A 10478-nucleotide genomic window follows, 5' to 3' on the forward strand; every position below is an offset into this window, starting at 1 on the left:
GAACACTTGTGTAATCGTACGTGAGAAAGGCATCTGGCTGTGTCATACCAACATGATAAATTGGCCAACAAGGAAAGTTACCATAATACGTTGCAAAACAGATTGGGAGAATCGAAAGTACATGGAGCAGGGAGTGAAAATGCCTGGCAAACAACAAGTACAATACTGGTGCTGGCATGTGAGAAGAGGACTAGAATTAAAAAAACAGCAATGATGGGATCATTCCCATTATAAAAATGTTTAACTTAGCTCTAAGTATGTCTTAGCAATGTAAATTATTGACATGGGGTTGAAAGTTGCTCCTGTTTGACACCCAGGGTTCTTTCAGCACCATAGATGTGGACAGTTACCAACTAAGAAACTGATTCACACACTGCTAAAAGACAGCTACTCAATGTAAACTCCCTCCCCCTAGCTACAGTGGTACCTCAGGTTAAGTACTTAATTCGTTCCGGAGGTCTGTTCTTAACCTGAAACTGTTCTTAACCTGAAGCATCACTTTAGCTAATGGGGCCTCCTGCAGCTGCCGCGCCGCAGGAGCACGATTTCTTTTCTCATCCCGAAGCAAAGTTCTTAACCTGAAGCACTATTTCTGGGTTAGCGGAGTGTGTAACCTGAAGCGTATGTAACCTGAAGCGTATGTAAGCCGAGGTACCACTGTATTTTAATTCCTACAGAGCCCAAATCTTGTGAGTCCCAGCTAATCTAACATTTCATTATCCAATTGAGGAGTAACAAATGATAACACATTTGTTTCTACGCATAGAAACAAATAGTCAAACTATTAGCACAACTAATAGCAGAAGGCAGAATGCCAGAACATTGGCTAGCACATTGGCTAGAATGAGCAATCAATTAGAACTCTCGCTTGAGTGGGGCATATCATGCCTGGGTAAATTGTGTGGAGCTGAAAGTATTGATTTGAATTTGCTTTTCTCCTAAACAATAGGCTGGATCTATAATGAGTTTAAATCCTTTGCCAGCCTTTTATATTTATTCCATTTGAACAAACAGCTTTATGTAGACAAAGGGAGAGTGGCATTTTTCTTTTCTTGTCCTGGGAGTTTTGCGGCATAATTTGTTGTTGCTGTTGACCTACTCTTCACTCAAAAATCCCTGGGTAGGTTGTTGACATCCATATGTTTTGGGAAACAGTGGAGGAGTGCACTTTGGGGGGTGAAGTCAAACTGTTGGAAGGTTATAGAGCCTGCTGTGGCCGATATGGGAGAGACATGTTTTGTGGCAGAAGATGAGAACAGTTTAAGATAACTTACAATTACAAAAATGGTGTGGGTCCTGAAAATATATGTCTCAAGTGTCGAAGACCAGGGTTCAGAAGTGCTTTCAATGAAATCTGTGTCGTGAAGGTGACAGCTGCACTACAGTGGAGAGGGAGTTCCACAAATGAGGTGGTCCTTCAGAGAATGCCCTCTCCTGGGCCAGTATCTCCTCAAGCTTCTGAGAGTGGTAGAGCTACTAAGAGCACTATCTATCTATCATCTATCATCTATCTATCTATCATCTATCTACCTATCTATCTATCTATCTATCTATCTATCTATCTATCTATATCATCTATCTATCATCTATCTATCATCTATCTATCCTCTATCTATCTATCTATCTATCTATCTATCTATCATCTATCTATCTATCATCTATCTATCATCTATATCATCTATCTATCTATCTATCTATCTATCTCCTAACTTTGCATTTAAAATATAAGTTCAAATAATAATAGCTTACCCAGGCATCCTGGGTCATCAAAGACAGTGGGCAGTTTCTTTGATGTAGCTTTTCTGATATGTTAATCTTAGGATGTTAATCTTAGGGCCAGGAAACAGATCTCACCTGAAGGTGATAATGATCGCTGTCTTCCTGGCCATCCTTCTTATCATGTATATTGCTTGTTTATGACCTCAGGGGTTGCCAAATGCATTCCTTTGTAGTTCTGTTTTGTTTACCCCAGGAATATGTGTGCTTAATTACTTTTGGTAGTTTAACTTTGTCCCCAGGTGGGGTTTGTTGAAATGCTCAGAAGAAATCTGATTGGTTCTTACAAACACTCTGTAAAAAGTTCTTTTGTGAATAAAACGACCTGGGCGGGAGGGTGGAGACACAGATTATTATATGCACCCTTCCTAGAGTCTTGCTGGTCAAGCCTCTGTGTGTATTCTTATTAATGAGAGTTCAATCCTTCCTTTACTTTGGGAACGCCTCAGACCACTGGCCACGTTGGCTGGGTCTGATGGACATCCAAGAGCATCTGCAAAGGCCACCAGTTCTGCATCGCTGGTCTAAGGCCTGCTCCTCTCCCCAGCCAGCAGCACCAGTGGTGGGGACACCCACCTCCACGAGGAGGGAGGGTGGTAGAGTCCTCCCCTCCTTCTTTCCCATTGTGTACTCAAATAGCCCATCAATGCCTCAAAGCTCAACTCTGCTGCTGGTGCTATGATTAAGTAGCTTACCTGGGAAAGTGAAGGGTTTAAGAATGCTTTAAACTGGAATAATAATGTTGTACCTAAATTGCTTCACCCAGCTTGTGGCCAAGATGAATGGAAGACAAAGTCTATCCACCTTAGTGTGAGTCACTGCTTCATTTGTTGCCCTGAGTGAGTTTGCACTCTTCTGCAAAGCATCTATTTTGAACATATTTGCAAATCAGGCTCTGTGTAAGTAGTACATTTTGGGGAGTGGGGTCAGTAGTTGACCTTGATGGCCTAGGCTCTAGTAAATGTCAGCTGTCAGACAATGCTAGTGCTGCAGGAACCTCCCCCCCCCAAATCATTTAGTTTGTACAAACTCGACACACACACACTCACACACAACATATGCAATGTTTCTGTTATAAATTCATAGAAAATCAACCGTACATCTGATCTACACCGTTCCACTTTTATTTTGCTCCATGAAGAAAGGACTACCAAAGGGGGGAGGTTTGATACAGGGTGGCCATAATCCCTTGAGCGTACCAACACGTACTCAGGAGCCCTACCCAGTTGGCATGCCAACCGTGATGGTCCCAGACAGAAGACCATCAAGGTCACAAAGAACTTGCATATGGGAGTGGATTCAGCACTGACTGAGACAAAGGACAATGATCAGCTCTTCCCTCTGGGGGCAGGATACTGCAAACTCCCCTTTGTCCACTGGAAAGTACTCATGGGGAGGGGGAAAGGCGGAACTGGCCAGGTGAGAAGACACTCAGGTTACCACCACAACTCCTCCCTCAACCCCTCCTTTTTGTGATGTGTCAATGATGTAGTTATGATGTAGTTGTGATGTAGTTCTAGGGGTGTAGCTTGGGGGATTAGTAGCTAATAAAAGTTGGGGTCTCCTTTTGTTCAGGGCTTCCATCTTGTTTCACCTGGTGGCAGGTCGGAGTCCTGTCGCGACCAAGCCTACTGGCTGCTGTTTTGCTCTGGTATTCCTGGCTGGTATCCTTTTTTTTTGTCCAAGGGAGCCCTCAGATTTCTCCATTAACACTAGCTGCTAATGCAATGCCTGATCACAACCTTTTTCTAGGGGAAATCCTCTCACCTGCACCTTGCCTTGAACCATAAGAATGAGCAAGTCAATATTTACAATGCAACAGGGAGGACCTTAGCTCAGTGGTAGAGCACGTGTTTTGCATGCCAAAAGTCTCAGTTTAAACCCACAGCATCCACAGGTCGGACAGGGAAAGACCCCTGCCTGAAACTCTGGACAGCTGCTGGCAGTCAGTGTTGACAATATGGAGCCAGCTGGACCAATGTGTTCTCTATACAAGAGAACTTTCTATGCTCCTAAGATTGCCACCGGAATCTGGCTCTATTGCACCCTATTGCATTGGCTTTATGTCTCTACTGTAGCCTTATTAGACTTTACCGATTGGTGGGCTCTGCGTTGCTCCCGGACGGGAGGAAGGAAGTCAAATGACACCAAGGGTTGGTTCAGAGAAGGAGTTCTTTATTTCTGCTCTCCAGAGCAGCAGAAAGGCACTTGCGTGGTCAGTCCACAGCAGGTCCAAAGAAATGAGAGATTTCATGCAGTATATATATCCTCCAGGCACCCTCTTCCCCCCTTCCCCAGGAATCCAGGCACGTCAGCTTGTACACGCAGGTTGACATCACAGATGTTCCTGCTCCAGTACTCTTAACCATTAAAGGGTTTTCCTTCCTGTACTTCTGACCATAAAAGGATATTCCTGTTCCTATACTCTTATCTTGGAGCAAGAGGTCACCAACTCCAAGAACACACTCTGGTGCTGTTCCCGGACTAGGTCTGTGCGTCAGAGTGTGGTAAGGTAAGACCCGGACATGTCATCCCTACTCCGCTGGAACAGCCAAGGTCATCCTTTGCCATGACTGATAAAGAGAGCTTTGTTTATACAGCTGTGTTCTTGTTATGCATTTTGCTCAACAGCTCAAGTTAATGCATTTTAGAAATGCTCCCTTGGAGAAAGAAGAAAAGGGGTTTTTTGGATCCGTTTCAAACTGACTACACAGAAACCCATTCCTTCACTACTGCATTCTGACTTCTCTTTTTTTTTTTATAAAATATTTATTGAAATTTTCAAAAAGTTTAAAGAAAAACAAAAAACAAAAAAAACAAAAAAGAAAAGAACAAAAAACAGACATATAACTTTCAATCACATATTTCCTTGACTTCCCCACATCTCCCCTTCTTGTATTCCAATTCAATTTTTAATTCAACAAGTTCCTGTCCCCAAATTTTACCTTATTATATTTAAATCCTTTTACTTAACCAATTTTAACACAAACCTCAATCCTTATACTTCAAAACTTATTCTTAATACCTTTTTCTAAAGTCAACCCCAATTCCATTTCACGAATTCCCCATTTTAATCTAAGTAACAAAACAAAATATTTACATAATAAAAAAAAAACCCAAATATATTTGTACCGCCTTTGGATACCCAAAACCCCACTCCCCGCCTTTCCCGGTTTCAATCTCCAACCGATGTCCATCAATCCATCTGGTGTCAGCCTGGTGACCTCACGTCCGAGGCCCTTAAATCTCTCTCCTTTCCTCTCTGCCGGTTTTTTTGATAGTCCTTTATGATAAACACCAAATCTCGGAGAAGCTCTGTCCCAATAAGGTCCATGTTTCTTCCTGCCAGGCCTCCATATTTAGAATTGTAATCTAAGTTTTGTTTTTTACTTCTTTTAAGTCCAAAAGTCCCAAAAACTCCTGCTTCCACTTTAATCAGGTTTGTCTTTTCCTTTGAATCCATCTTTACAGGCCTTTGGCCTGCCAGGCCTCCATATTTAGAATTGTAATCCAAATCTTGTTTTTTACTTCTTTTAAGTCCAAGTGTCTCAGAAACTCCTGCTTCCACTTTAATCAAGTTTGTCTTTTCCTTTATATCCATCTTTGCAGGCCTTTGGCTCTCTTTAATCCTCTGCTGCATTATAGCTCCTCCTTCCTTTCCCTCTAAATTGTCATGTGTATCTTCTCCCACTTTTTCAAGTTTCTCAAATTTCTTTTCTTGTTCAGCTGCAAGAGTTTTTAGCTCAGATGCAAAGTCTTTTTGTTCTGGTACAAAGGCTTGAGTCAGGTCCCTTCCAATTTCCGCAAGTTTGTTTGCTTTTTCATTCAATGTTGTAGCATTTCTAGCCAAAACAATGCTTTGTTCTTGAAATTTTCCCAGACGAAGAAAGATTTTCTCCAGTTCCATCTGTATTTTTCCACTTACAGCCATTCTGTAATGTCCCAGAGCCCCCTCTAGGGGAGTACTGGTTACTTAGTATTCCTTCCAGTTCTAATCCAAAAGTCCTTTATTTTCCTTTGTTTTCGACAATTTGTTGCCTAAATGTAACAAATATAGCCAGCCGAGGCAATAGAAACAAAGTTCTCTCTCTTTTTTTTCCCTCTCAGCTTTGACAGCTAGTTTGACAGCTGTCAAAGTCTTCTATATCTCTTCAACAGGCTCCCTCACGGATCGCTCCTGGGTCCTGGGGGGGGTAGCAATTCCACTCTCAAAGTTAACTCTTATCCTCCAGCACATTCACTTATACTGCCAAAACGTGAAATTAATTACTTTTAACTTCTCACGAAGAAGACGTTCTTTTCAACCTTAGTTATCTTGTCCTTGCTTTAAAATGTTTACAAAAGGGGGAGACGGACTTCCTCTTTGCGCCTTCCCTGCTCGTGCCGAATCAAAAAAGACGTTTTTAGTATCCAATTTCCGTATTACTCACGGGTTGTTACTTTTAGTCCAAATGATCAAAGGAAGAAGTCAGCGCTCTCCAACCATGGCATGCGGCTTCACTTCGCGGAGACGGGTAGACAGCTCTCAGCTCCGCGCCGCTCACCCCCGGTCTGTTCCGGAGCCTTTAAAAAGGCTCCTTTGCAGCGGGGGGGGACGCAAATGGAGCCCGCCGAGCCTTCAGTTCACAGGCTTCCCCGCCTGTGATTTATTTCGGGTCCCCGCTTCGCCGTAGCGGTAGAACCCTAGCTCCACGAAGCAGATTTCCTCCGGAGATCGGAGGAAATCCGCCATTACCGTTGCTGGCGCTGACCGGAAGTCCTGCATTCTGACTTCTCCATATTCATGTGTGCGCATGGCGGGGAATGTGAGACTCGTAGACATGTTAGTTTCTTAACTAGCACACTGTCTTTTGAGGCAGCAAAACTGCATCTGCTCCAGAGCCACAACCAAAGAGCTGGGCTTACATGTCACCTCTCTGACTATGCAACCTCATGTGCAGCAAGGCAAGCAATACATTCAACGCAACCCTTTAGCTTGGCTCTGGGGCATATTATGTTTTTCTGTTTTCTGCCTTTCTCAGCTTGTGGCCATCCAGATGTGGCTGCCAGAGTATCTGGAACAGTGAGGGGAAATTGGGAAATGTGTCTGTTGTGTGCATTTGTTTAGACTCATTTGGTTTGGGAAGGCTTCAGCGCTTTAATTAGTGGAATGAAGCTGAAAGTCTGCTCTTCTCTAAAAATAACATCCTGTGAAATTTATGCTGCAGGCTGTGAGCTCAGTTGTGGCATTGTGGGGTGTGTTTTTTATTAGCTCATTTCATACCTTTTGGGATTTTTCTCCTGCTTAGAAAAACAACTGGGTTTTTTTATAGCCTTAACAGAATCAACGGCTATGTAGATTTGTTACCCTCTTATTATAATTCTGGCAAACAGCTTTTGACTCTGCTCTTCTCTGCTTGCTTAACAGTCCATGGACAGGTGGAGTCAAATCAGCACCAGATTTAGGGTGGTGCAAGGAGTTCCGCCAGCACACAGGGTGCCAAGCTGAGGGGGCACAAAGTAATAATAATAATAAATAATAATAATAATAATAATAATAATAATAATAATTTGTTCTTCAGTCGTTTAGTCATGTCCAACTCTTTGTGACCCCATGGACCAGAGCACGCCAGGCACTCCTGTCTTCCACTGCCTCCCGCAGTTTGGTCAAACTCATGTCTTCTCTTCTCATGGGGTGGCCAAAGTATTGGTCCAGCTCTCACTTCCATACATCACTACCGGGAAAACCATAGATTTAACTATACGGACCTTTGTTGGCAAGGTGATGTCTCTGCTTTTTAAGATGCTGTCTAGGTTTGTCATCGCTTTTCTCCCAAGAAGCAGGCGTCTTTTAATTTCGTGACCATAAAGAAGGCTGATCGCCGAAGAATTGATGCTTTTGAATTATGGTGCTGGAGGAGAGTCCCATGGACTGCAAGAAGATCAAACCTATCCATTCTTAAGGAAATCAGCCCTGAGTGCTCACTGGAAGGACAGATCCTGAAGCTGAGGCTCCAATACTTTGGCCACGTCATGAGAAGAGAAGACTCCCTGGAAAATATCCTGATGTTGGGAAAGATGGAGGGCACAAGGAGAAGGGGACGACAGAGGATGAGATGGTTGGACAGTGTTCTCAAAGCTACCAGCATGAGTTTGACGAAACTGCGGGAGGCAGTGGAAGACAGAAGTGCCTGGCGTGCTCTGGTCCAGGGGGTCACGAAGAGTCGGACACGACTAAACGACTAAACGACAACAACACTGGGATTTCAAAGGCGGAATTGACGTCTGGGGTGGGGTGGGATTTCTGAAAGGCGGCACTTTGTCCTGGATCTTAGGCAAGTCAATCAAAAACGTTTTTTGGCATTTTTCTAAAAAAAAGGGGGGGAGGAAAAAGTCAACAACCTCAACAATTTTGGGGGTGTCCTGGTTTTTACTTTTTGAAATATGGCAACGCTAAAATACTTGTATGTCGGAATCTGAGCATGTAGAAGGAGAGTCTGTTACAACCTTGCTTTCCATCTACCAGTTTAGCTGAAACTTTAGCAGTCTAGTGTCTACTACAATGAAAGAGAAGGGGGCTGTCACATAAACACATTCCAAAATAGGTACATCCATAGAAACAAACATTTTATAAATCTCTCCAGTTGCTTCTAGTACCAGAAGGGGGCGCTTCTATAACTGAGAAAAACAGCCGAGTAGACTATGGTGAAGTAGGCATGCAATTTTTAAATCTTACCAGGAACAGTGATTTTAAAAATCCAAAAAAAACCCTGCAGTAACTATACCGTTCTTATGCAGTTATTGTGGGGCACCCTGGCATCTTTCTTCAGCGTAGCCCTTGCGAGGATATTGAGTTATTCTAGGACTGAATGTCTTGTGCTTTGTCCCTGGGAAAATATGCCCTATGGCTAGCAGATTCATTTCAATTGTGAATGTGACTGGAATTCTACCACTGGATTGTGTCTGTGGCAACAAATCCTTCTCCCACTGCACACTATTCTGACCTGTATGTTATATATGCTTCTTTTTAAAAGCAGTGAATTCTAGCAGAGCTCTCCTTCTGTAGTAATGCTTCATCTTTGGGGTTTATTAAGTCTTTTATATAGAACAGGGCTGGAGAAACTTGAGGTCCCACCAGGATTTGTTGACCGACAGCTCCTACCATACCTTTCTGTTGGCCATGGAGTCCAGCAACATCTGGAGGCTCCCCACATCTGGGTGTTCAAAATGCCTCAGATGCCTTATTCTATTGTGATCCTGACCGCAACCCTCAAAGAGCAGATGTTCCACTCTGCTATTATTGTGTTATGTATGCGTGGTCATACCTGCGTGATTCTTTATTAGAGAATTTGTATATCACCTTGATAAATTCCAGGCTGGTTTATAATACAGTGGTACCTTGGGTTACAGACGCTTCAGGTTACAGATGCTTCAGGATACAGACTCCGCTAACCCAGAAATAGTACCTCGGGTTAAGAACTTTGCTTCAGGGTGAGAAAAAAATTGTGTGGCTGTGGCAGTGGGAGGCCCCATTAGCTAAAGTGGTACCTCAGGTTAAGAACAGTTTCAGGTTAAGAACGGACCTCCAGAACGAATTAATTTCTTAACCTGAGGTACCACTGTACACAATTTAAACACAATGTGAAAACTAAAGCAAACATATCATGGTCAGTGTTGTTAACCCCACATTTCAAAGAGGGAGCTCCTCTAGGTGGTGTACATGGAATGCAACACAATGAAAAGAGGTTAAAATGATAAAATCAGAATTGAGTTAACATGCCTGCTGGCACTGGAATTTCAATAGGGGTGGGGACAGCCTGACCTCATATGGGAGGGTGTCCCACAAATTTGGGCCCACAATAGTGAATGCATGATTCCTGGTGGACTTGAGCCGTGTGTTCACGCCATAGGAGACTGCTAAGAGTGATGCCCTCAGAGACCTTGGTGATCAGGCAGGGACACCAGGCAGACCTTGACATAACCTGGACCCAAAACACCCACCCACCCCATTCACACACGAAAACGAAGATCACCACAGCCAATCACAAACAAGCAACCACACCCTAGGCCAACCCCAACCTCTCTCACCACCAAAGGAACACAAATGAACAGCAGAGAACCTGCACGAGCAACACTGACACCAAACCCTACATACATTAAGCAAAATAGAAACATCGCCACCCACCCCCACCCCCACCCATCTTCCCCCCCTCCACCCCTTTTTCCCCTCTAATGTCTCAACAAATGAAACTGATTTGTAAAAATGTTACATGGGAAAAATACGAGAGACTTTACACATACTTCTGTAAAACAAGAAAATCTTTAATAATAATAATAATAAATAACCTGGACCCAAGTTGTTAAGGACTTTCAACCTTGAACTCAGCCTATCAGCATATGGGCGGGGGGAAAGCATGGCTCATAGCCATGGCTATCCAAAGATGATGGATGGAACAGGCAACAGAGCTTGCTGACTAAACCTCAGTTGGTGACCAGAGTTATCCGGGGAGAATCCTACCTCAATGTTCTTTATCCTAAACAAAGCTGAAAAGATGTGTTGTGATACCATTGCTGCTGGGTCATTGTCATTAAGAGAACTTCGTTGTTTTTGTCTGGGTCAAATATCCCAGGCTGCCACTCCACAAGAGCGCCTCTTAAAATGTGTACTCACTTAATTTAACAAGAGAAGCTCTGTTCTCTGAGACTTCTGGAAAAAGAAAATA

Source organism: Podarcis filfolensis (genome assembly GCF_964270895.1).
Source record: "Podarcis filfolensis genome assembly, chromosome: 3".
In the NCBI taxonomy this organism is placed as follows: Eukaryota; Metazoa; Chordata; class Lepidosauria; order Squamata; family Lacertidae; genus Podarcis; species Podarcis filfolensis.